The sequence below is a fragment of the Sus scrofa genome, chromosome X (genome assembly GCF_000003025.6).
Source record: "Sus scrofa isolate TJ Tabasco breed Duroc chromosome X, Sscrofa11.1, whole genome shotgun sequence".
In the NCBI taxonomy this organism is placed as follows: Eukaryota; Metazoa; Chordata; class Mammalia; order Artiodactyla; family Suidae; genus Sus; species Sus scrofa.
Genome location: NC_010461.5, coordinates 809,720 through 837,530, shown reverse-complemented (window position 1 = coordinate 837,530; position 27,811 = coordinate 809,720). Strand labels below are relative to the sequence as shown.

General features: G+C 47.9%; 1 long non-coding RNA gene across 2 annotated transcripts; it reads right to left on the bottom strand.

Moving 5' to 3' along the window:
• On the bottom strand, positions 17,008–20,281 carry LOC110257815. Of its 2 annotated transcripts, none has more exons than XR_002340817.1 (3): positions 20,180–20,281; positions 19,052–19,215; positions 17,008–17,510 (listed from the first exon to the last, which is right to left on the bottom strand). It is a non-coding gene; the product is annotated as an uncharacterized LOC110257815 (long non-coding RNA). The 2 variants fall into 2 exon arrangements; XR_002340818.1 differs by lacking the exon at positions 20,180–20,281 and adding an exon at positions 19,685–19,871.

The following is a 27,811-nucleotide window of genomic DNA, read 5'->3' as shown; positions in this document are numbered from 1 at the left end:
CACTCCTTGTGATCTTTCTTGCAGTGGTTCCTTGGTCATGCAATCGGGTTGCAGGATTATGAAAGAGGAAGCCACGGAAGAGACCTGGCCATCTGCGAATTACTCATGGTTCATTTCGACGTCTTTCATCTATGGAAAGGCTGATGGGTTAAACAAGGCACTGTGTGACCAAAAGATCTGAGACAGGTGCTTGGGCGAGAGAGGCATGCAGCAGTGGGCACCTGGTGTCAATGTCATCTTAAAATATGGCTTTGCTGGGAGTTCCCGTCATGGCTCAGCAGGTTATGAACCCGACAAGTATCCATGAGGACACAGGTTTGACCCCTGGCCTCACTCAGTGAGTTGAGGAGCCGGCATTGCTGTGAGCTGTGGTGTAGGTCGTACATGTGGCTCAGATCTGGTGTGGCTGTGGGTATGGGATAAACTGGCACCTGCAGCTCTGATTCGACCCCTCGCCTGGGAACCTCCGTATGCCATGGGTGCAGCCCTGAAAAGATTTTATAAGAAAAAAGAAAAAGAAAAAGAAAACAAGTCTGTTTACAGTAGCATCAAAAAGAATAAGACACATGAATTTTTCCTGCTAAATAAATAACATAGTGTTACTGATAAGTAAACGAACAAAATTAGTTTAATGCAAGAGTGCCAAGGCTGTGCACTGAAAGGCACAAAGTCTTGCGGAAAGAAATGCAAAGACCAAATATAAAGAAAGACATATGCTGCAGGTGCAAAAAAAAAAAAAATGTATGTATGTACACGCACACACACATATGGCTTTGCTAAAGTGATAAGATAAAGAGCCTTCTTCAAAGGGTTGCTTCCTGCAAAGCAAAGAACTTCTTCTGTGTGCAGTGTTTAAGAATAGCAAGAGGGGTAATATCCAGAGCATGCTGTTTGACCAGCTCAGGGAGCGATAAGCCGTCCAGATAGGGCTCCAGACCTTCCAACGCATCCCCGTAGCAAAAGAAGATGAGCAGGAGGACAGAGATGTGTGCCAAAGAGAAAAGGGGAGAAAAGGGCTTGTCTTCTCTGCCCTTGTGCTGCATGGGCAGAGAGCCCAAGAGATGCTTCTCTTAAAAGAACCGCTGGTGGTTTAACCGGCCGAGACAAAGGCGATTCTCTTCTGTAGGTCCCTCAGATAGGAGTCCAGACAATGTTCTTTCCACCCCGTGGTTCCCAGAAACAGGAAGCCAGCAGGACCCTGAGGGGGTCTTTCTGGGACAGACCGCCCCGCCCCTGCCCCACCATGGCCTCTGCCTGCCTCTTGTCTGTAGGAAAAAAACATCAGCCTCATGAGTTCCCAACAATACATGTAATCAGAGATGCGAGGAAACGCAGAAAGGGAGGAAACCACTCAAGCGAGACAAAATACTCCTTGAGCCATTCGACAAAGTCAAGGACCTCGAGTTCCTCCTCCAGCACTGTAGATGATACTCTGAGCCATGTCCCATGTGCAGTTCTGCAGAGACAGAAGCCCCCTCCCCACCAGGTGGAAGAATTTAAGGGTGTGATGAGCAGACGGTAGCTGTGACATCAGCCGCCACGATTCTGAGAACTGGCCTCAAGGAAATGGGAACGAACAGACCCTGGCACTGGAGACGAAGGGCATTGAAAACCGCCAAGAGAATGCTGATCCGACACCGCGTGACCCATTCAGGAGGACGGTCAGAGCCGACTGCACGGCTCTGCACGTGGCCGCCGCCCCCATTCCGTTTCTGCACACCCTGGAAACTGCCCTTTAAAATCTGTTGACAGCTGATGGACAGCAGGGAGCTGGTTCTTTCAGACACGCGTCCACCTTCTCCCCAGGACTTCCAGCTGCCGCGATAAAGCTGTATTTCCTCACATCCAATACACGCCGGGATTCTTGAGGGTTCAGCTGAACCCGAGTTCGGTAAACAGGGTAGTGTAACCCGACCTCTTCTAATGTGTATCAGGAATGGGGGAGGGTGTCGTGGCTCCCGTTGTAACAAATCCGACTAGTATCCATGACGAAGCAGGTTCGATTCTTGTTTTCACTCAGTGGGTTAGGGATCCAGCATGGTCGTGGTTGCAGCTCAGATCCCGTGTGGCTGTGGCTGTGGCGTAGGCTGGCAGCTGCAGCTCTTCGACCCCCTAGCCAGGGAACTTCTGTGTGCCGCAGGTGTAGCCATAAAAAAAGGAATGGGGGGAGGTGGGGGATGGGGGGACGTGGTCGGTAACCCGGAGAAAGCTCTCCAGCAGCTCAAAACAGCAGGGTTTACCGGGTCTGAGTGAGCAGATGGCCAGCCTCAGGCTTCACCAGGCTCCTCCACCATAACATCTGAGTCCGTTCGCGTCTGCAGAGGGGTACCTGTGTTTTCCTAATGTCACCTTGAATTCATTTCTCTGTGATGACAGAGAGAAGGCTTCCTGCCCTTCTAATGTGTATCAGGAATGGGGGAGGGTGTCCCCACCTGACTCAGGAGGAAAGTGTTTCCATTCTTTCCCTGACTTGATGGGCAATGCAAGACCTCATGTAAACAAAAAAAAATTTCTAATTGCTGCACCTGTGGTGTATAGACGTTCCCAGGCTAGAGGTCGAATCAGAGCTGCAGCTGCCAGCCTATACCACAGCCACAGCCACAGCCACACCAGACCTGAGCCACATCTGTGACCTGTGCTGCAGCGTGCGACCTCGCTGGATCCTTAACCCACTGAGTGAGGCCAGGGATCGAACCCACATCCTCCCAGACACTATGTCAGGTTTGTAACCCACTGAGCCACAACAGGAACTCCATGGAAGACTTCCTCTTTATCATGCAGGGAGAGGGCAGCCCCCTACCCTGGAGGATGGTGTAGGTTATAGCATCTTTCAGAGCAAGGGCAGTGGACACGGCGGGTTCCATCCTTACAATGGACCATTACTTGGTCTTAAAAAGGAAGGAGACTCTGACACATTACATCCAAGGTCCAACATGGATGGACGTTGAGAACTCGATGCTAAGTGATACCACCCAGTCTCAGAAGGACAAATAGCCCATGACGGCACTGCCGTGAGCTACCTGCAATAGCACCAAAGTTGTCCAATCTGAAGAGACAGGAAAGATGGGGAGTTCCCACTGTGGCTCAGGGGGTTAAGAACCAGACTGGTATCCATGTGGGTGCAGGTTTGATCCCTGGCCTCACTCTGTGGGTTAAGGATCTGGTGTTGCCACAAGCTGCAGCGTAGGTCACTGACACGGCTCGGATCTGGTGTGGCTGTGGTATAGACCTACAACTGCAGCTTTCATTCAAACCCTAGCCCAGAGAATTCCATATGCTGCAGGTGCAGCCCTTAAAAAGACAAAAAAGAGAGAGAGAGAGAGAGAGAAGAGGATGGTGGGTGCTATGGTCCGGGGAGGGAAGAGGAGAGAGTTTGTTTTTAGCAGATACACAGTTTCACTTTTGCAAGATGAATCGAGTTCTGAAGCAGGTTGCGTGACAATTGAGTGTACTGACATGACTCACCTGTAAATTAACAATGGTCAAGGAGTTCCCGTCGTGGCGCAGTGGTTAATGAATCCGACTAGGAACCACGAGGTTGCGGGTTCGGTCCCGGCCCTTGCTTAGTGGGTTAAGGATCCGGCGTTGCCGTGAGCTGTGGTGTAAGTTGCAGACGCGGCTCGGATCCCGCGTTGCTGTGGCTCTGGCATAGGCCAGTGGCTACAGCTCCGATTCGACCCCTAGCCTGGGAACCTCCATATGCCATGGGAGCGGCCCAAAGAAATGGCAAAAAGACCAAAAAAAAAATGGTCAAGATGGCTTATAGATGATGGGATGTATATTTTATCACAGTTAAGTGTCTGAAAGGGAGGCGGGCATGACTTAGAAGAGCTGATACAGAATGCAAGTTATTCTCTTTGAACAGAAGGAAGCTTCAAGCACTGTCTATGCCCCTGGGTCCAGGTGTTCACGGATGCCTCCGCCTCCGTGGCCGGTCTGTCGCCAGATCTTGTGAGAGTCTAGCCTCCGGGGAGCTCATGATTCAGATGAGAAGTTCTTCTTTGAATGCTGATGGCAGTGATACGATTTGCTCTCTGATGAAAACAGCCCAATGTGTTTCTCTGCTCCTCTCCCACCCACCCTCAGAAGCCAGGCTGGATTATCCCACGACATAGGATCCAGGGGGTTGTACAAAACCTTTCTTTCAGACAAGCGGCTTCTGAGGTTGCTGAAAGGAATCCTGGGGCTGTGAACAAAATAGTTTGGTACAGGGAGTTTCCATTGTGGCTCAGTGGACCTGAACCCGACTAGTATCCATGAGGATGTGGGTTCCATCCCTCCTCACTCAGTGGGTTAAGGATCCAGCATTGCCGTGAGCTGTGGGGTAGGTTGCAGACGTGGCTCGGATCCCAAGTTGCTGTGGCTGTGGTATAGGCTGACGGCTGCAGCTCGGGCTCAACCCCTAGCCTGGGAACTTCCATATGCTGCAGGTGCAGCCCTAAAAAGAAAAAAAAAATGAATAGGCCTGTGTCGCATGTGCATGTTTTAAATGTAAAGAGGCATTACTTTCTTAGGAGTGTCTGAAAAGCAATTACAACTTTTAAAGGAGAGAGTATGTGCAGACAAAAGTTGATGCTGCTCAGAGCCCTGCCAAATCCATTGAAAAATCTTGTGCTAATGATTGAATGACTTCATTTTATTTTATTGTATTTTACCTATTCTATTCTATTCCATTCCATTCCATTCCATTCTGTGCTGTGTTTTTGTACCTATTCTATTCTATTCTATTCTATTCTATTCTATTCTATTCTGTTCTGTTCTATTCTATTCTATTCTATTCTATTCTATTCTATTCTATTCTATTCTATTCTATTCTATTCTTATTCTAGTCTAGTCTAGTCTAGTATAGTCTATTCTATTCCATTCCATTCCATTCCATTTTGTGCTGTGTTTTTGTACCTATTCTATTCTATTCTATTCTTATTCTATTCTATTCTGTTCTGCTCTGCTCTGCTCTACTCTTATTCTATTCTATTCTATTCTATTCTATTCTATTCTATTCTATTCTATTCTATTCTATTCTATTCTACTCTACTCTACTCTACTCTATTCTTATTCTATTCTATTCTAGTCTAGTCTATTCTATTCTATTCTATTCTATTCCATTCCATTCCATTCCATTCCATTCCATTCCATTTTGTGCTGTGTTTTTACCTATTCTATTCTATTCTATTCTATTCTATTCTATTCTATTCATTCCATTCCATTCCATTCCATTCCATTCCATTTTGTGCTGTCTTTTTTTGAGCCACACCTGAGGCATGCTGAAGTTTCCGGGCCAGGGATGGAACTCTTAGTACAGCAGTGACCTGAGCCACTACACTGACAAGGCCAGATACTTAACCCGCTGAGCCACACAAGCACTCCACTTTTTGTTATTTTAATACCAGGGTCTCCTGAATTGCTCACAATGAGTTTACAGCTAATTCTACACTGTGTTTAAAAACAAAACAAAACCCCCTCATACTGATACCTGACTTGCTTCTTATGCCTCAACATACCAAACAGAGAGGGAGTTCCCATTGTGGCTCAGTGAGTGAAGAATACAACCAGTACCCATGAGATGCGGGTTCCATCCCTGGCCTCGCTCAGTGGTTTAAGGATCCGGTGTGGCCGTGAGCTGTGGTGTAAGTGGCAGATGTCTCAGATCCCACATTGTTGTGGCTGTGGTGCAGGTCAGGACCTCAGCTCGGATTGGACCCCTCGGCTGGGAACTTCCATATGTTGCAGGTGCAGCCCTAAAAAGAAAACAAAAAACAAAAAATGAAACAAAACATACCCACGAGCATCAAACTGGGATTTAACAGAGAATACAAGTAGAACGAAAACTTCCAGTATGTTTCAATTTACAAAGGCCTGTGTAAGTTTGTATGAATAAGATCTGAGGTGCCCTTTTCTCTCTTTTTTTAGATTTTAAAAATTAACGTCTAGTTGGTTTACAGTGTTCCACCAATTTCTGCTGTACAGCAACGTGACCCAGTCATACATATATATACATTCCCTTTCTTATATTATCTCCCATCATGGTCTATCCCAAGAGACTGCATAGAGTTCCCTGTGCTGGACAGCAGGACCTCATTACATATCCATTCTCATTGTCCTAGTTTTGTACCCTTTTCCATCATTGCATAGCTTTCCTCCAGTGGTTTCTTTCTGCATTGATGTTCTATTTTTTAGCATTCAGTCTTACTGTGTCTTTTTTTTTTTTTGAAGTAGCATTGATTTATAGCATTAATTTCTGCTGTACAGCAAAGTGATTCAGTTATGTGTATATACATTCTTTCTATAGTCTGTCCACAATGATACATCACAGAATATTAAACATAGTTCCCTGTGCTGAATGGAAGGACTCTTTTATTCTCGTGTACACATCTCTATTCTAGGTATTTCCTTCCCCAGGTTAAATCTCACTCTCCTATATCATATGCCCGACACAGGGCACCCCCATCAAAGAAAACTATGTTTTGCATTTTTTTAATTTAATTAAATTATAATTGGTTTGAGAATTCCCATTGTAGCACCGTGGAAATGAATCCATCTAGTATCCATGAGGATGTGGGTTCAATCCCTGGCCTCGCTCAGTGGATTAAGGATCCAACATGGCCATGAGCCTGTGGTGTAGGTCGCAGACATGGCTCAGATCTGGTGTCGCTGTGGCTGTGGTGTAGGCTGGCAGCGACAGCTCCAATTCAACACCTAGCCAGGGAACTTCCATATGCTGCAGGTATGGGCCCCCCCAAAAAAAGTATAGTTGGTTTGCACTCACCTATATAGTTGATTTGCAATGTTATCTTAGTTTCAGATGTACAGCAACATGCTTTGCATTTTTAAACAGCCTTCCCTGAAGCAACACCTTCACCCAAAACAGCATCCACATTTCAAGAGTTCTGGACTCTGCAAGATGATGGTGGGGAGAGAAAGCCATATTGATAAGTGTGGCTGCCTGGGAGCCCCCTCTCAGACTGCGAGGAGACGCCCTCTTCAGCTGTCCTTCCTTATTAGCAGTGTCAGACCGTGGGGAATCTGCTCTCTCTCTCTGGGCTGTGTGGGAAATTCCTCTCTCTCTGAGCTCTTCAAGAGATAGATGCTGGTTGGGCTGGTGATGCTATTGCTCCTAAACAGCCCTTGATGCTGTGAGGAATTCACAGATTAAACTGTGCTGATAAGGTTACCCTCTGTGGCTCCCTTAAGTAATGCTACCTTCTCTTTACCATGTTGTCATCACTTCTGCTGTACAACAAAGTGATTTGGTTATACATAAACACACATCCATTATTTTTCTGATTTTTTTCTAAATAGGCGTATTCAACATCTGTCTCTCCATACAGGCATAGGGCCTCATTCTCCTATCATTCATGCCCTCCCTTTGGAAGCTAAAAATAGAGTTGTCATATGATCTAGCAATCGCACTTCTGGGCATACATCCAGAGAAAACCATAATTCAAATGACATATGCACCCCAGTGTTCATAACAGCACTATTCATAATAGCCAAGACATGGAAGCAACCTAAATGTCTATTGACAGATAAATGGATAAAGAAGATATGGTACATATATACAATGAAATACTACGCAGCCATAAAAAAAAGAACAAAATAATGCCTTTTGCAGCAACTAGAATCTCATATACTAAGTGAAGTAAGTCAGATAATGAAATACAACTACCGTATGATTTCACTTCTATGTAGAATCTAAAATGTGGCACAGATGAACCTCTCTACAGAACAGAAACAAACTCACAGACATGGAGAACAGACTTGTGGTTGCCAAGGGGAGTAGAGTAGGGAAGTGAGGGATTGGGAGTTTGGGGTTAGCAGATGCAAACTATTATGTTTGGGCTGAATAAACAATAAGGTCCTACTGTATAGCACAGAGAACTATATTCAATATCTTATGATAAACTACAATGGCAAAGAACATATATATTCTATATATATTCTATATATATACAATGGGAAAGAATATATATATATTCAGATATATGTCTGAATCACTTTTTGTGCACTATGAATTAACACAATATTGTAAATCAACTACATTTCAATTTTTAAAATTAAAAAATTATCCTTTTCGTGTAATTGAAATAACAGAGCTCTACACTTCTTTCCTCTCATGAAAATAGCTGGAAATTATTATTGTCATATTGATGATCCTACTCATATTGTCTCAAAAGAAACAAGGAGTTGGGGAGACAGTTTTAAAAGACTAGAAATTGGAGCTCCCTGGTGGTTCAGTGGGTTAAAGATCCAGTGAAGTGCCCTAAAAAAAAAAATTTCCATTCTCACCTTCTTGTTCCACTATATTTCCAAGATATATTTGGTGCCAACACACAGTCTTTCCCCCCAACCGCCTCTCTCATATACATATATATGTGTATATATATGTACACACACACCACACACATATATAGTATTAGCGTATCTGAAGGCTTTATCAGATGGTCTCTGAGCATCTTAACACACTCTTGTCTCTCAATTTTTGATGAATCATATTCTAGATATACTGAGCACCTTTAGTCAACTATGTGAAATTAAACATACCCTAAAAGACTAAAGCTAAGAAAATGCCCCCACTCTTACGCATGGCAGGTAGGACCGAGCATTTCCACCAGTGAGAAGACACTCAACAGTCCTAGGTGTCTTTTCCACCAAAGACAGGCACCAATGTTTGTTGAGTCCTTGGTCATTATCACCAAAAACTGAAAGAAACTAAAGGTTCATCCACAGAGTGGATAACTATTCTAGGCTATTTTCATACAGAGAAATATGTCATAGCAAGAAAAAGGCAAGAAATATCAAATGAATCTAGAACTGGAGAAAAGAATAAGAATAACTCTCATGGAGATAGGTTAAACCAGAGACCAACAGTTTCCAACTGTTGGTTCCAAACCAACATATATTATTCACCTTCGAAGCTTATGAAGAAGTCAAACGACCCATGGTTGTGGATGCTGGCGTAGTTATTTCTCAGGGGTTTTGGTGTTGCATGGCTGTGGACACTAGGGAGATTTCTCAGTTTCCAGAAACTTGCTGTATGTTAATCGAGGGTGTACTGAGGATATCTACACAAAACTCCATCGAGATGTACACGTAAGATCAATGTGCTTTCCTGTATGTGTTGCACCTCAATCGACAAGCTCTTTCTTTTAAAAAACATAGAAAAATGTTTCAAATTTGTAAAAGGAGAGGTGAGGATGAAAAAGATAAATTTTTATAACTACAGATTGTTGGATTTGTGTGTGTGTGCCGAATCCCAGCAGAATTCTAATAAAATAATTAGAATAATTTCATTAAAAGCTTCTGAGAACATGAGACTCATTCTGCATTTAAGCCATACCCAGGTATTCTGCATCATGATGCACTGACTAGACTAACCGCTCACATTTGCGTCATACAGTAATAGTTAATTTTATGTGTCAAGTTGACATGGCTAAGAGATGCCTGAATAATCAATCAAACATCATTCTGGGTGTTTCTTGAGAATGCGTTTGGAGATTAACATTTAAATTGGTAGACTGAGGAGTTCTAGTCATAACTCAGGAGAAACGAATCTGACGAGCATCCATGAGGATGCAGATTCATTCCCTGGCCTTGCTCAGTGAGTTAAGCATCCGGCATTGCCATGAGCTGTGGTGTAGGTTGCAGACTCGGCTTGGATCTGGCACTGCTGTGACTGTGGTGTAGGCCAGCAGCTATAGCTCCGCTTCATCCCCTATCCTGAGAACCTCCATATGTCATGGATGCAGCCCTAAAAAGACCAAAAATAAATAAATAAATAAATAAATAAATAAATAAATAAATATAAATAGGTAGATTGAGTCAAGAAGATTGCCCTTCCCAATGTAGGTGGGTCACACCTAATCTGTTGAAGCAATTAATAGACCCAAAAGACTGACCCTCCCTAACACAAAAGGGAATTCTTGCTGTCTTTGGACTCCAGCTGAAGCATCAAGTCTTTTGCTCATGAGACCTTCACGAGTTTCATCAGAGAAGGTGAACTAAAAACTCCTGAGGCAGCAAAAGGACCCCAATGGACCCCACACCTGGATCTGTCAACCGCGTGGCCAAGATAAGCAGAGGCATTCCTTTGGATAGCTGATTATGCCCACAAATGGAAGATCCAGAATGTGTCAGGTCAGCATTGCCCTTCATGGTGCAGGACAGAGAGGAAGCTGTATCAGGTGCGTAGAACCCTAGCCAGAGTCTTAGTATTGACTTTTCTAGTTACCTGGTGCTCTAAAGCCGTATATGCATGAGTGATTCTTCAGCCAACCAGAAAATCAGCAGGACACTTATGTATCATGTCAGACTATCCTCCATATTTGGGGAGAGACAGTTCTTTTAAAATTGACTTATTACAGTCTATTGAAACCCTAACTAAGTATGTTGACTACCACAGCAAACAACTTTCACTTCCTATGGTCTGTGGCTCAAGTTTCTTAGAGTTCTCTAAAGAACAGAATGGGAAGGTCGTATTCATGATACACAGTGGTGACAAATTAATTCTGCAAGACCCTGTTTGAATAAAATTCTACTCTGTGTCCTCAAGTGGATGGCCTTTTCACTCATACCAAAAAAGGATTTGGATACTTCTCTTTGGGAACCAGTTGCTTTTGTGTTCATTATGCCTCCCTGGTTAAAACACGTTGACCAAGTGAGGTGGCCCTGTGTGGGGGCAACTAAGGGGTATTGTTGTCACGTGCAAACCCCAGGCTGCCAGTAGAGCCGCCGATTAAAGGCTTCATTTGTTTTCTTACAGTCTTAGGACTTCTTTCTTAGTGAAAACCCTTACTGTTTTTCTCAGAGAGAAAGGAGAATGAATCTAAAGTTTGAGATGAGATTACGAAGGATTTTCATGAATGTAAAGAGAATGTGAAGAATCCTCAATACAAAGAGCAGAAAACCAAGCAGCATTCTTCCCCTGCACAGCCAGATGGTTTCTCAGACAAATGCAAAGCAAGCTGTCTGCACACACAAGTCCCAGAGCCCAGACCAGAAAAGCAGTTTCTGTAATCACCACTGATAGGTTCCCAGAAGGATGGAGACAGACCCCTCCACCTCCCACATGTGGCTGCTCACCTTGGAGACCTGCTGTGGATACCCTCTTCCAGGATGTGGATGGTCAAGTTGGGTGGCAAGAAACAATGGCCTGAGGAAAACAACTGCCTGCATAGACTAACCTCCTACAAGGATGAACTGCCCCTGCCATGGGACTCGACTCCCTCCCCCTCCCTGGACCTTCCCCTCCTTCGTCATTCCTGCCACAGGTTCCCTCCATGAACTCCATCCAGCCACAGATTCCTGAAGTTTCCACCTCAGATCCTTTATAAGCCTAGCACTTCCTCACAGTCAGAGCTGGTGCCATCTTGAGTTTAGCCCATGCCCCTCTGATGCCTTCATAAATCTCTTTGCTTTACAAACTTGGCCTTGTGTGTTCTTCCCTTGGCAAACCTAATAACCATCACCATGACCATAACCATCATCATCACCATTACCATCACCACCATCCCATCGTCATCATCACAAACATCACCACCATCATCTTCATCTCATCATCCCATCCTCACCATCATCTTCATCTCATCATCCCATCATCACCATCATCTTCATCCCATCATCCCATCCTCACCATCACCATCATCATCATCACCAACGTCACCATCATCTTTATCCCATCATCCCATCATCTCATCCCATCATCATCACCATCATCCCATCATCCCATCATCGTCATCATCACAAACATCACCATCATCTTCATCTCATCATCCCATCATCTTCATCATCCATCATCATCCCATCATCGTCATCATCATCACAAACATCACCATCATCTTCATCCCATCATTGTCATCATCACAAACATCACCATCATCTTCATCCCATCATCATCATCACATCATCCCATCATCATCATCATATCATCACCATCACCATCATCTTCATCCCATCATCACCATCATCCCATCATCGTCATCATCACAAACATCACCATCATCTTCATCCCATCCTCACCATCATCTTCATCTCATCATCCCATCATCACCATCACCATCATCACCATCACCATCATCTTCATCCCATCATCTTCATCATCACCAACATCACCATCATCTTCATCCCATCATCACCATCATCTTCATCCCATCATCATCATCACCATCATCCCATCATCGTCATCATCACAAACATCACCATCATCTTCATCCCATCCTCACCATCATCTTCATCTCATCATCCCATCATCACCATCACCATCATCACCATCACCATCATCTTCATCCCATCATCTTCATCATCACCAACATCACCATCATCTTCATCCCATCATCAACATCATCTTCATCCCATCATCATCATCACCAACATCACCATCATCCCATCATCATCTTCATCCCATCATCACCATCATCTTCATCCCATCATCACCATCTTACCTCCATTACCACCCCCATCATCACTCTCTCATCATCACCACCATCACCACTACCACCATCACTATCATCATGATTAGTATCCTGCAGATTTCAGCAGGTTATTTACAAACTCACATACCATGTGTCAAAAATAAATCAATTCAGGAGGTGCCTAGAAGAGGCAAATTCACAGAGACAGAAATGGAGTACCAGTTGCCAGGGGCTGGGGAGGAGGGGATGGGGAGTTTGTGTTTGATAGGGACAGAGTTTCCTTGGTGAAGATGAAAAAGTTCTGGAGATGGATGGTGGGGATGGTTGCACCACACTATGTGTTCAGTGCCTCTGAACTGTGCACTTACAAAGGGTTGACTTGGAAGTGCTGTGTTATGTATATTTCACCACAATTAAAGCACACACACAGAACACACACACACACACACACACACAGAGAGCTGGATTTAGCCTCAACCCCTGCTTTCTAGCCATCTGTGGGGAAGAATCCTGTCTTCACACCTCAGCCCCTGAGCCCCAGTGCCTCATTGCAGGCTGTCTGGTTCATGCCTATTTCACATTATTTGTCTTCTTCCCCAAACCCCTGGAGTTCATATTTTGTCTCAATCCCCCCCCCTCTTTGCTAGTCAGGAAGCCACCTTCTGGAGGAAGACCACAGACGTCACTTTCCCAGGATGAAGTGCTTTTGTCTGAAACTGGGTTGAAGCCTCCTTGAGCTGGTGTTCGGCAGCCCTAGCCAGGCAAACCCCCAGGGCTCAGAAGGCTAGAGTACATCATGGGGTGGTCCGATAATTAACCCTCCAAGGAGTGCACCTGTCCCGGGAGCAGGGACGCTCCCTCACCACCAGGAGAAGGAGACAGGTGTGATTTTCCTTCCTAATCCCTCAGGGCTCACGGGCAACCCTTACAATTAGCCGACGATGCGTGAAATGAACACAACACTTCCACATTACAAACCTGTCTCTATTCAGGGAGCTTTCAAACATGGCACCTTAACACTCCAAGGGTGATCAGAAACCAATTTCTATACAAAAAGCTTTCAAACATGAAATGCAATACTTCAAGGACGCTCAGAAACCAACCTCTATGCAGGAAACTTTCACACATGGCACCCCAATACTTCAAGGGTGATCAGAAACCAATTGCTATGAAAAAAAAAAGCTTTAAAACATACACTTCAATACATCAAGAATGATCAGAAACCAATTTCTATACAAAACACTTTAAAACATGGTACCCTAACACTTCAAGAGTCTTCAGAAACCAATTTTTTTCTTCTCTTTTTATTTTTTATTTTTATTTTTTGCTTTTTAGGGCCACACCTGCACACATGGAAGTTCCCAGGTTAGGGGTCAAATCAGAGCTACAGCTGCCTGCCTACACCACAGTCACAGAAAAGTGGGATCCGACTCATATCTGTGGCCTACACCACAGCTCACGGCAATGCCGGATCCTTAACCCACCGAGAGAGTCCAGGAATCCTCATGGATACTAGTCGGATTTGTTTTCACTGCACCAAAACAGGAACTCCCAAAAACCAATTTCTATACAAAAAGCCTTAAAACATGGCACCCCAGTACTTCAAGGGTGATCAGAAACCCCCCTTTATACAGAAAGCCTTAAAACATGGAACCTCAGGAGTTCTGTTGTGGCTCAGTGGGTTAAGGACCTGATATTGTCTCTGTGAGGATGTGGGTTCAATCCCTGGCCTTGCTCAGTGTGTTAAAAATCTTGCATTGTGGCAGGCTGTGGACTACATTGCAGATGTGGCTCAGATCTGGCATTGCCGTGGCTGTGGTGTAGGCCAGCAGCTGCAGCTCCAATTTGACCCCTAGCCTGGGAACTTCTATATGCTGCAGGGTGCAGCCATAAAAAACAAAAACACAAACAAAAAACCTGTAACTGCAATACCTCAAAAGTGACGAGATAGAGTTCTCTTGTGGCTCAGTGGGCTAAGGATCTGGTGGTGTCACTGCTTTGGCTCAGGTGGCCACTGTGGCATGGGTTTGATCCCTGACCCTGGAACTTCCGCATGCTGTGAGCATGGCCAAAAGAAAAAAAAAACCTCTGATAGAAATAACCCAATGACCATCCACAGACAAATGGATAAACCAAATGGGTCCATCCATACAATGGAATAGTATTCAGCCATGAAAAAGCACTTATGCAGCTGTGATATAGTTGAACTTCCAAAACATTCCACAGACCTGAAGACCCACAAGATCACGTATTGCGTGATTCCATTTATATAAAATATCCAGAATTGAAAAAAAAGCTACAGAGCCAGAAACCAGAAGAGTGGTTGCCAGGAGCTGAGGGAAAGGGTGATGGGTTTTGTGGGTATGAATTTCCTTTTGTGGGGGATGAGAATCTTCTGGAACTAGACAGAAACGGAGGTTGTACCACATTGCCAACATCAAACCCTTGCTGCGTTGGGTCCTATAAGATGGTCTACAGTTCAGTAAAACAACCTTCCATCCAAATCTCAAAGTCCTAAGTAGCATTAACTGCACATTGCCCTGAAGTTAAGAGCAGAGATCATTCCCATCCCCCAGCCCACCTCTACCCTCTGCAGCTCCAGCGTCAACAGCCAAGCAGCATCTAACCTTTCTTCCCCTGTGCGCCTAGCTTGGTCTCAACCGATTTATCCATGCAACCTTGGGGGGAATTTCTGCAAACACACACTTTGGCCAGACGGCAACCATCTGACATGTACAGATATCATGATCATTGCCCCCCTCCCGAGGCCACCTAGAAGACAACACAGAAACCCTCTATCAGGAGGGGAGGTGGAATGCACAGAAAACCCAGAGATTAAGATCTGTACTTTGAGGCGTTCTCCTGTGACACAGTGGGATAGGAAGCTGCTGCTGTGTCATCACTGTGGCAGCTCGGGTTGCCTTCGATCCCTAAGCCCAGGAACTTCCACCTGCCCTGAGCACGGCCAAAAAAAAAAAAAAGACTGTTACTTTCATTGGGGAAATAAAATGACTCTGGCTCGGTCGTCAGCATCGGAAAGTGAGACATATGAACATGGGGAGATCTTGACAAGGCTCTTTCCACCCCTGGAAAAGCAGGTGCTCCACGGTGTGAAACTACCGGGAAGCCACCAAGGTGTATACAGCCTCCAACGCTGAGGGAGCAGGGGAGAGGCAGAGCCTGGTACCTGTCTCAGCTGGTCCCTGGAGCTGTCCCTTATGGATCTGCCAACCTCATTAGAGAACTGCAGCTCATTAGAAAAGTCAGAGTCTGCAGATGTTGTCAGGATGGTGGGTATGAGGCGCTACATGGGGGCTCATTGTTCAAATGGCTCTTTCTGCTGACCCCTGAGATGGCCACCTTGCTCAAGCAACATCCTGTATTCGTCTCTGGTGCCCCCTTTCCGAAGACTGCGAGACCCTTCCCCCTTCACCGGGGGACACCACACCCCTCCAGCTTTCTCGGGATTACGAGACCACCCTAGAGACACCTCGGACATTCTCATGACTACGTGACCACCAGAGTTCAGCTGCAGGCGAAAGATGAACTAAACTCCCCCCCCACCCAGGGAATCCTGTTTCCCATCCGCAGGGTATAAGAAGGCCCCGCGAGAAGGGTGGGGGCTGGCTCTTCTTCAGGGTCTGCCACCTTCTCTCTTTCTCCTCTAATAAAGTATCTTCTCTTCGCCTGAAAACCTGGCTCGTTCTTTTTCCCTGTGTCACCTTAGAGTGGGGACATTTCTAATTCTTCCTAATTTGTTCCTAATTAGCAGAAAGGAATGGCCTGCCCAGGGCTGTGGTGGCTGCTAGGGACGGGTACTGTGCCCCAGGTAACCAAGCAGGACCCTTGGGGCCTTGAGGGGGGCTGACCCTCCCCCTGATCCTCTGTTCGGTTCCTCTGTGAAGCACCTGGGTGACAGTCCCTGGTTTGCTTTTCCTGAGTTGTTTCGCAGATGCTCAAACCCCCACCAAAGGGAAGAGGTTAACCTGTTAACCTGAGGCTTCCTAAGGATGGAGGATGTGCCCCCTGTGACCCCACCCTGTGACCTCACCGTCAGCCAATCAGAGAACCGTGCATGAGCTCATTCCTTACCCTGCTGCCTCCACTCCCAGCTGCATTAAAAAATGCAATACTGATGCCCCGGCAGGTGAAGGCTCCTGCATTTTCGCCGCTAGGGCTCAGGTCGCTGCTGTGGGTGCAGGTTCGATCCATGGCCTGGGAACTTCCACATGCTGTGGGTATGACAAAAACAAAACAAAACAAGAAGAACCTGACATAAATGCTGCAATTCTCACGTTTAAAAAAAATGCTTTACATGGATGGACCTAGAAATTATCATGCTAAGTGAAGTCAATCAGACAATGAGACACCAACATGTGGAACCTGAAAAAAGGACAGAATGAACTTCTTTGCAGAACAGATACGGACTCACAGACTTTGAAAAACTTACGGTTTCCAAAGGAGACAGTTTGGGGGTGGGGGGGATGTGCTGGGGGTGTGGATTGGAAATCCTATAAAATTGGATTGTGATGATCATTGTACAACTACAAATGTAATAAATTCATTGAGTAATTAAAAAAAGAAAAAAAAAATAAGACCAAGCCCAAAAAAAGTAATTATAAAATAAAGTAAAATTTTTAAAAAATGCTTTACAATTTTGTTCGGGAGTTTGGGCTTTTGGGGCGGAGCAAGCCCCCCCCCCCCCCCCCCTCGCCGCAATCTCCTTGCATGGCCCATAATAAACCTTTCGCTGCTCCAAACTCCATTGTGTGGATTTGTTTGGCTCCACGGTGCTTCAGGCACAGCAACTTGCCCTGACCTTGTCACCCCAACGTGATCTCTGCTCACCAGTGCTGAATGGGAACGTGGAGACAGGGATTTGGGTGAAGGGATAAAAATAGCTTTATTGCTTTGCCAGGCAAAGGAAGGTCGCCGCAGTCTAGTGCCTTGAAGACGGTGCCACCCCCTTAGCAGAGATTGGGAGGCGTTTTAGAGTTTTATAGTTTGGGGAGTGAAAAACAGGGCTGCAGATAAGGATCAGGGGAGGGGCAAGCTTGCATTGTTTTCAAAGGCTGGTGTTCAGTGCTATGTCCGGTCGTCTTTCTGCAAAGAAGAAGGCTTCATTAACATGTCCATTTGTTGACAGGTTTAATTCTGTAGAAGAACTCAAAGATATTGCTATGGATATTCCTTGAGGGGGAACTAGGACCAGCCCCCAGGCTGCAGTGTGGTCCCCTGCCGGCCCCTCCTTGGTCTCTGCCTCCCCTCCCTTCCCTGATCAGCACCTGTTTCAAAGCTGCCCTTGGGAACTCCAGAAAGGTCATGGAGGCTGAAGCGTATTCCCTAATAACAAGACATGGGGGACACAAAAGGGCTTGTGCCCAGGAGCCCACAGGGCCCTGCTGGGTTTCAGTTCCCGGGCCAGTCTACGGCGACAGGAAGAGGATGCGTGGCTGCCAGGGGCTGGCACTGTGAACTGAAGCTTGGCACCTGCCATCAGCCTCTCCACAGAGTAAAACATGAGCTCCAGGTGGAGACCAGGCATGGGGCCCGCCATCCTCTGGGAAAACGGGAAGAACAAGTCTTCAGATAGATATTTTTAGATTTTTAGGAGCCCAATTCTTGCATCCCCTCATATCTAGAAAAACACGGACGTCCTTCAATGAGGACGGATGCCTGTGAAGAGCAGTGACCTTCCTGAGACCAGCAGCTACTTCGGTCAGATGTGTGCCTGGCTGCAGGCGCCTCCCCCTTCACCGTTCTGACTTCTATCTTTGCTCTTTGGGGGGGTTATTTCCCAGCTCTCAGAAATGCTGCCTCCTGGGCTGTAGGTAGGGGGCAAAATACCAGCTGCGAAGGTCATCCTTGAGAACGGCCACTCCCAGGGGTGGACCAACGAGCCCTGAAGGAACTCAGGAAAGGGGTGATTCCAGGAAGCCCCGTCTTTTCCACCTTCCCTTAGAAACTGGTGTTCTGAAAATCTGCTTACCTGTAAATCTTTGGTTCCTACCACGTGCCCTTTGTTGCAAAAACTCCTAGCTTCCCCCCCCTCCTCGCGAGCAGTGTCTCAGGGCTCCCTGAGACCTGTCACCTGGGTTTCAGTCCTCCTTGCACCCCAAATAAGACTTAACTGGCAGCTTTCAGGTGGTGTATTTTTTACTCGACAGAAAGAAGGTGGGAGGACTGGGCTGTGGGGATCGCCTGGCTGGTGGGATTTGCATCCTAAAATCAATTGTACAAGGCTGAGGACAGTCCCTGACACGGAAGTGTACACTTGACCTCTGTTTGGCCTTGAAACCCAGCAGATGATTTGCGTCTCCCCACAAGGAGAACCGAGAGCAAAAACACGGAGTCTCAGAGACAGGACCCCCTCCGCCACAGGTTGCAAAGTCCGCCAGCATATGAAAGCCAGAGAGGGTCCCCTCACGGGCTCCGTTTTTTAGCATCGTCTTAGAGACCCGCTACTGGTCCAGGAGCAGCCACGATGCCCGTTGGGGGGAGCGTGTCACCCTATCTAGGTCAAGAGCGCGTGGCCCAAAGGAAAGGGAACCCCATACCCTGCTCCTTGGGGGTTATGTTCTCCCAGTTCGGGGCGGGGGGCGCACGGGGCGGCGGGGGGGGGGGGTGTGTGTGCAGCATCTCACCTGCTTCCTGAGCAGGTGAGGGCTGCAGACTTTGGATTCAGATCAGCCACCCAGGCGTCCTCACCTTCCACTCCAGGCAGCGCCTGCAGCCAGGTGCAACCTCCCAGGAGGGAAAGGTCTTCCCCCTGGAACTGCCGGCCCTCCTCACTGCCCACGGCCCCAGCCTGCAGCGGGGAGAGAGAAGCTGGGCCCGCGTGTGTCCAGGGAGCCGAGGGAGAGTTCTTCACGACACCGCAGCGCCTCTCCTAAGCGGGATCTCCGCTCCCGCAGGATGGCAGCAGCCACCCACCCACCCCTCATGCTGGGGCAGTACTTTCCCCGCCAGAGGAAATACCAGCCCTGCCCGGGAAAGCCACGTGCTTCCTTCCTGCTGCCCTAAACTGCCCCTTTTCTCAGTCACAGGGAAAGCCTCTTAAAAAAGAGACCTTGGAAATCTGGATCCGAGCGAGGGAAAACTTTTTACAATCGCGGCAGTTACCTGTCTCGCAGGGGCGGGGCCTCGCCCCACCCCATCACCTGTCTCGCCGGGCGGGGGCGCCTCGTCCCACCCCAGCCTCTCTGGGAGCCGGGGGAACCTCGCTCCACCCCTTGCGGTTGGTCCTGGTTTCCTTCAGAACCCCTGGGGGGACCCACCTGTCTGCAAAAAGCAGCTGGCTCTCCATCGGAGCCAGGCTTCTGCAGCAGATTCTTTCCGCCCGTCTTCAAAAGGGTCGCTTGAAAGCGACCTTTCGGGACCCCAGTGAGATCAGGTGGCGTCCGGGGCGCTCCTGCTCCGCAGGGAGGCGCCCCCGGGGAGCTGGCCCCTCCCGCAGCCCCACGTCCTGGCCGTCTCCGTTTTCAGGCCTTGGCGGGCTCCGCCCTGGGAGGCGCCAGCGCGGCCTCATTTACAGAGGGGGGGAGGGGGGGAGAAACACCAGGAGGACAACGTGTAGGGGGACGTGGGGGCCTGGCTGGTGATTCGGCTCCGTCCATCGCGTGCGCCCCGCAAACACTAAGAAAAAACCAGCCCCCACCTCCCCCGCCCCAAAGGACAGGTCAACGGGGCCCCACCCTCCCCAGCTTTTCCAAGGGCGAAACCTGAGGATGAGCCTCTCTGAACCACCTTTCTCGTGTCAGTTTCCCTCCTACCTTGGGCAAGTGGCCAACGCGTGTGGAAAATTCCTGCCGTGAAACACTCAGCTCGCCCAGGAGTAACTTAAGGCGCCGTCAACCAGCGCCAGAGCCCCTCTCTGCAAACGAAGCAGACGCGGTTGCCAAAGGGGGAGGGGGGAGGGAGTGGGAGGGACGGGGCGTTTGGGGTTTGTAGATGCAAACTAGGACATTGAGAGGGGATGAGCCGTGAGATCTTGCAGTGCAGCGCAGGGAACTCTATCCAATCCCTTGGGATAGACCATGATGGAAGATAATATGAGAAAAAGAATGTGTGTATCTGTGCGTGCATGCGTGTGTGTGTGTGTGTGTGAGACTGGGACACTTTGCTGGACAGCAGAAGTGGACACAACCCTGTATATCAACAAGACTTTAATTTTTTTTAAGTGTTGTGAGCTGAAGTTTGGCACCTGCCATCAGCCTCTTACATGGAGTAAAACAGGAGCCACTGCAGCTTCGGACCCGTAGCTCCCCCTGAGCAGAGCTCTAGGTGGGACCAGGAGTGGGGAATCTGAGCTCTGGGAAAACAGGAAAAACAGGCCTTCAGACAGTCAGATATTATTAGGAGACTTTTTTTTTTTTTTTTTTTTTTTTGGTCTTTTTGCCATTTCTTGGGCCGCTCCCGCGGCCTATGGAGGTTCCCAGGCTAGGGGTCAAATCAGAGCTGTAGCTGCCAGCCTACGCCAGAGCCACAGCAACGCGGGATCCGAGCCGTGTCTGCGACCTACACTACAGCTCACGGCAACGCCGGATCGTTAACCCACTGAGCAAGGGCAGGGATGGAACCCGCAACCTCATGGTTGCTAGTCGGATTCATTAACCACTGCGCCACGACGGGAACTCCTCTGAGACGATTTTATGACCCCAATTCTTGCATCTCTTCCTATCTTGAAAACACTAAAATCCTTCATGGTGATGCCTGCTCTTGGGACTGGCAGTGACCTTCAGGAGATCAGCCACAAACTTCTGTAGAATGTGTGTGTCTGGCTGCAGGCACCTCCCCCTCCGCTAGATCACATCCTGCTGTTCCCCCTTTTCCTCCTTGGGTGGTATTTCCGCAGGTCTGTAGCTAAGGATAAGAATGTCAGGGTCATCTGGGAATCAGTCACCTCCAAGGGAGAGCCTGTGAGTCCTGCAGGCTGTGCATACTCAGGATCCTGCCCTGAGAGCGCAGGTGCATATCAAAGGAAGGATTTCAGGGAGCCTGGGGGGCGTCTTTTGTTCCTGCTCCCTGCTCTTTGTTGCAAACCCTCCTCTATATCCCAGCTCCCCCCTCACTGCCTCGGAGCAGATTTTCAGGGCTCCCTGAGATGTTATCTCCTGGGCTTCAGTCCTCATTTTGCCCCAGATAAAATGTAACTCGCAACTTGCTTGTTGTGCATTTTTTTAAGTCAACAATGTCTTTTTCCTTTTTTTTTTTTTTCTTTTTGGCTGCTCCTGTCCCATGCAAATGTTCCCAGGCCAGGCATGGAACCTGTGCCACTGCAGTAACCAGAGCCAGTGCAGTGACAATGCTGGGATCCTTAACCCATTTAGCCACCAGGGAACTCCTAAAGTGTCTTTCAAATGGCTCACTTATTTAAAATTGGTTTTTGTCATGGAAGATGCGATCCTGCTGCCTACCCTGTTTAGATTTTTTAAAGGTAGGCTGCAAAGCATCTTTAAAATTCCACAGGTATGTATGGAACCCCTATGCGGTGACCAGGGACGATGCTGGGTGGCAGGGATGCAGATGTGTCCAAACCAGCCTGGGTTTCCTCTCTTGTGGAAGCCACCACCAGTGGCTCAAGGTCTACGAGGAGCTCTCCCGGAAGCTCCCAGTGGCTTTATTGGGGGAGGGGGGTGATCCAGGAGCAAAAGTTCACAACCACCCACAAGGTTCCTCTGAGCAGACAGGGGTTTAGCATCTGTTAGGTCCATAACTATCTGTACTTACTCTGTCCCTATAATAGCCACTTTCCTACGTTAATACCAAAAGATATTTAAAAGATGAATTGAGAGTTCCCTGGTGGCTCAGTGGTTAAGGACCCGGCGCTGTCACTGCTGAGGCACAGATTCAATCTCTGGCCTGGGAACTTCTACATGCTGAGGATGCAGGGAGAAAAAGAGAGCTGCGGTGTAGGTTGCAGATGTGGCTTGGATCTGATGTCGCTGTGGCTGTGGCTCTGGCATGGGCCAGCAGCTGCAGCTCCTGTTTGACCCCTAGCCTGGGAACTTAAATATGCCGCAGGTGCCACCCTTGGAAAAAAAGAGATGCAAACATTCTTGTAGACCTGTGTTCACAGCAGCCAACAGATAGAAATAATTAAATGTCCAAGGATGGAGGGATAGGTGGGTGGATGGATGATGGATAGATGGGTGATGGATAGATGGGTGATGGATGGATAGATGATGGATGGGTGGATGGATGTATAGATGGGTGATGGATGGATAGATGATGGATGATAGATGGGTGATGGATGGATAGATGATGGATGAATAGATGGGTGATGGATGGATAGATGATGGATGGGTGGATGGATGGATAGATGGGTGATGGATGGATAGATGATGGATGGATAGTGGTGATGGATGGATAGATGATGGATGGGTGGGGATGGATGGATAGATGGGGATGGATGGATAGATGATGGGTGGGTGGATGGATGGATGAATGGATGGATGGATGGATAGATGATGGGTGGGTGGATGGATGGATGAATGGGGATGGATGGATAGATGATGGGTGGGTGGATGGATAGATGATGGATGGATAGATGGGTGGATGGATGGATGGATGAATAGATGGTGATGGATGGATAGATGGATGGTGGATGGATGGATAGATGGGTGATGGATGGATAGATGATGGATGATAGATGGGTGATGGATGGATAGATGATGGATGGATAGATGGGTGATGATGGATAGATGATGGATGAATAGATGGGTGATGGATGGATAGATGATGGATGGGTTGGATGGATGGATGATGGGATGGATGGATGGATGGATGATGGGTGGATGGATGGATGGATGGGTGGGTGGATGGATGGATGATGGGTGGGTGGATGGATGGATGATGGGTGGGTGGATGGATGGATGAATGGGTGGGTGGATGGATGGATAGATGATGGGTGGGTGGATGGATGGATGAATGATGGATGGATAGATGATGGATGGATAGATGGGTGATGGATGGATGGATGGATGATGGGTGGGGATGGATGGGATGGGATGGATGGATGAATGGGGTGGATGGATGGATGGATGATGGGGTGGATGGATGGATGGGATGGATGGATGGGGTGGATGGATGGATGGGATTGGGGATGGGATGGATGGATGGGGTGGGTGGATGGATGGATGATGATGGGTGGGTGGATGGATGGATGATGGGTGGGTGGATGGATGGATGGATGGGTGGGGTGGATGGATGGGATGGGTGGGTGGATGGATGGATGGGGTGGATGGATGGATGGGTGGGTGGATGGATGGATGGATGGATGGATGGATGGATGGATGAATGGGTGGGTGGATGGATGGATGAGATGGGTGGGTGGATGGATGGATGAATGGGTGGATGGATGGATGGATGGATGAGATGGTGGATGGATGGATGGATGATGGGTGGGTGGATGGATGGATGGGGGGGGGATGGATGGGGATGGATGGATGGGGTGGGGTGGATGGATGGATGGATGGATGGATGGGTGGGTGGTGGATGGGGTGGGTGGGGGGGGGTGGATGGATGGATGGATGGATGGGTGGATGGATGGATGGATGGATGATGGGTGGATGGATGGATGGATAGATGATGGGTGGGTGGATGGATGAATAAATGATGAATGGATGGATAAGAAGAATGGGGTCCATGCACACTGTAGACTATGACTCAGCCATGACAAGGAGTGAAGCTCTGACCCAGGCTGCCATGTGGATGGATCTTGAACACATGATGCTCGCGAGAGAAGCCAGACCCAGAAGGACACACAGTGTATGGGATTCCATGGATAGGACACGTCCAGAACAGAGACATCCACAGAGACAGGAAGCAGATCAGAATTCACCAAGGACTGACACGGGGCAAGAGTCAACTGAAGAAGAGGGGTTCTTCTTTAATGAGTCCAGAATTTGTATTTGGGGTGATGAAAAAGTTTAGAAGTAGGGGGACGGTTGCACAGCAATGTGAATTTACTGATGGCACCTACAGATGGTTAAAATGGCTGGTTTCAGGTTTTATCGAGTCCCATTACCCAAAGTGGAGTCCGGCTGCTTGCCCCTGTAAAGCTGCTCAAGAGGCAAGGTTGGCAGAAAGGAAGCTTTGCTTTATTTCGGAAGCCAGCAGTGGGGGTGGGGGAGGGTGGGCTCCTGTCCAAGGCTGAGTCCCCTGCCCCCCCACCCCACTGACCAACAGTGGACATGAGCTTTTACTGGGGGCGGGGGCCCTACGTGCAGAATCAGCACCGTCCGCTCTGAAAGTGCTCTTGAAATTAGCCACGCAGTGGTCTGATCAGCATCCTCTAGGTTGTTCTGAGTCCCGTTGTCTCCCGGGCCCGTTTCTTCGAGGCCACTTCTCAGAATTGTGGCGGCTGATGTCACGGCCCCGTCTGGTCATCGGGCAGTTACCTTCTTCCACCTGCTGGGGGCTTCCGTCTCTACAAGGCAGTGCACGGGGCGCGGCTCCGAATCTGATCTGCTGCCCTGGAGGAGGCGCGAAATCTCCTTGACTTCACTGAATGGCTCAGGGATGCTTAGTTGGTCTTGCTGGATGCCTTTCCTTCGCTTCGGTATTTTCTTACGTCTCTGATAAAACCTTTGCTTTGGCGAAAGTCTTCCCACAGACAAAAGGCAGGGGGCGGCGTGAAACCACGATGAGGACGCATTAAAGACAGTAAGAAGGTTACTGGAAAAACCGGAAAACAGGTGTTCTTCAAACACCAATTTCTCACTCAAATTCCAATGCTCCTTGAAAATAGTTATTTTTAATAACCATCATCAGGAGCTTGGAAGAAAAGTGGGAGGCAACGAAGAGCGTTACGGTACGGGTTTTTCTCATGGGTCTTTCTTTCTGTTCTGGCCGCCCGAAGGCATATGGAGTTCCTGGGTGAACCAAGCTGCACCTGTGCCCAGCCGGATCCTTCACCCACTGTGCGCAGCCGGCGATGGGACCCACATCCCAGGGCTCCTGAACTGCCGCTGATTCCATTGCGCCACAGCAGGAACGCCTCTTCTCGTGCTGTCACGGATGTAGGCTGATCTCCAAGCTCATCAAGTTGTGTGCAGTAAAGATGTACAGTCTTTGTACGTTGGTCATACCTCCATCAGGCAGTGTTTAAAAGGGGGGAAAAAGGAATTCCTTCTTGAAATGACACCAGCCTCTAGCCTCGCACCCAGGCCATCTTGGGAGTCTGTCCTCTTGCATGCACAAGCACCTGCCTACCTGTGGGCCATGAGGCCACCACTGCCTGGCCACATCACCCCCGTGGTGTCCCCAGAAGACGCACAGGCATAGCCGCCATGCCTTCTGTCTCCACCAAGCACACCTTGTCCTCAGAGACCGTTACCTTGACTTCTAAGACTGCTTACCCAGCTCCCAGCTGCTTCCTGAGCCTCCTGAAGGCGCCCTCTCTTCCAAGAATCCGAGAGGCCAAACAGGATGCCTTAGGCATCCCTGAAATATTCCTAGACGAGCTTTCAACCTTCATCCATCAAGTCAAATCCCACCAGAGGCTCTGCAAAAACAAACATAAAACCACCACTGCCATTTTCCACTGGTTTTTTGTTTGTTGTTTTTTTTCTTTTTATAGTTGCACCTGCAGCATAGGGAGGTTCCCAGGCTAGGGCCTGAGTCAGAGCTGCAGCTGCCGGCCTACACCACAGCCGCAGCAGCACTGGATCTGAGCCACATCAGCAATCTACAGGGCAGCTCATGTCAATACAGGATCCTTAGCCCACTGAGCAGGGAAGGGATCAAACCTACATCTTCACAGATGGTATGTTGGGTTCTTAACCCACTGAGCCACAGTGGGAACTCTGCAAAACTTTTAAAGCAACTACAGGGCATCTTGATATGGAATACTTCATCTTTTTAAAAAAAATTTTTTTTCAGAGTTCCCATCATGGCTCAGCGGAAATGAATTTGACTAGTATCCATGAAGATGCAGGTTCAATCCCTGGTCTCTCTCAATGGGTTAAGGATCCATTGTTGCCATAAGCTCTGGTGTAGGTCACAGATGCATCTCGAGGAGTTCCCATCATGGTACAGAGGAGAGAAATCTGACTAGGAACCATGAAGATGTGGGTTTTGATCCCTGGCCTCACTCAGTGGGTAAAGAGCTCAGCATTGCTGTGTGCAGTGGGAAGGTTGCAGCTGTGGCTCGGATCTGGCATTGCTGAGGCTGTGGCATAGGCCGGCAGCTCTAGCTCCAATTAGACCCCTAGTCTGGGAACCTCCATATGCCGCGGGTAAGGTCCTAAAAAGCAAAAAGCAAACAAACAAAAACAGATGCATCTCAGATCCTGCATTGCTGTGGCTGTGGCAAAGGCTGGCAGTTGCAGCTCCAATTCAACCCCTCGCCTGGGAACCTCCATATGCCACAGGTGCAGCCATAAAATGACCCCCCCAAAATTTTCTTTATTGGGAGTTCCTGCTATGGCACAGTGGATTCATGACCTGGCTCATCTCTGTGGCATTACCAGTTCCATCCCCAGCCTGGCACCCTGCCATATGCTCGGTGGGTTAAGGATTCCATGTTGTCACAGCTGTGGCATGGGTCATAGACGCGGCTCCGATTCTATCCCTGGTCTGGGAACTTCCATGTGCTGCAGGTGCAGCCAAAAAAGGAAAAAAGAAAAGAAAAGAAAAGAAAAGAAAAGAAAAGAAAAGAAAAGAAAAGAAAAGAAAAGAAATAAATGAAATAAAATAAAATAAAATAAAATAAAATAAAATAAAATAAAATAAAACAAAATAAAATAAAATAAAATAAAAATAAGTTATTGGAGTAGATGTGACTTCCAGTGTTGTGTTAGTTTCAGGTATACAGCAAAATGATTCGATTATACGTACACCTATATTCAGCCTTCTCAGATTATGTCCCCATATGGGTTCTTGCACAGTATCGAGTAGGTCAACCTGTGCTACATAGTAGGTCCTTGTCACCCATCTGTTTTTTATAGAGTAGTGTGAGGATGTCAATCCCAGCCCCTTATTTCTCCCTCACCACATTTCCCCTTTGGTAACCACGAATTTGGTTTCAAAATCTTTGAGTCTCTTTCTAGTTGGTACGTTCTTCCATATCATCATTTGTTAGATTCCACCTATTGGCGATCTCTTATGGTATTTGTCTTTGTCCGACTTCCTTCACTCAGTAGGATCTTCTCTGGGTCCATCCGTGTTGCTGCAAATGGCCTGATTCTATTCTTTTTTATGGCTGAGGAACAGGGAATCGTTCCTCTTTTCCCAAACAAGAGTGAGACTTGCTAAACTAACGCAACAGGAGAGGATTTCTTTCCACACCAGGATAGCTGGCATTTGAGCAGCATTTGGCAGACAGGCAGAACGACTTATTGTCGCAAAGTGGGAAGGGCTGAATCTCCAGGCTCCAAAAGGACTGGAGATTCATGCCTACT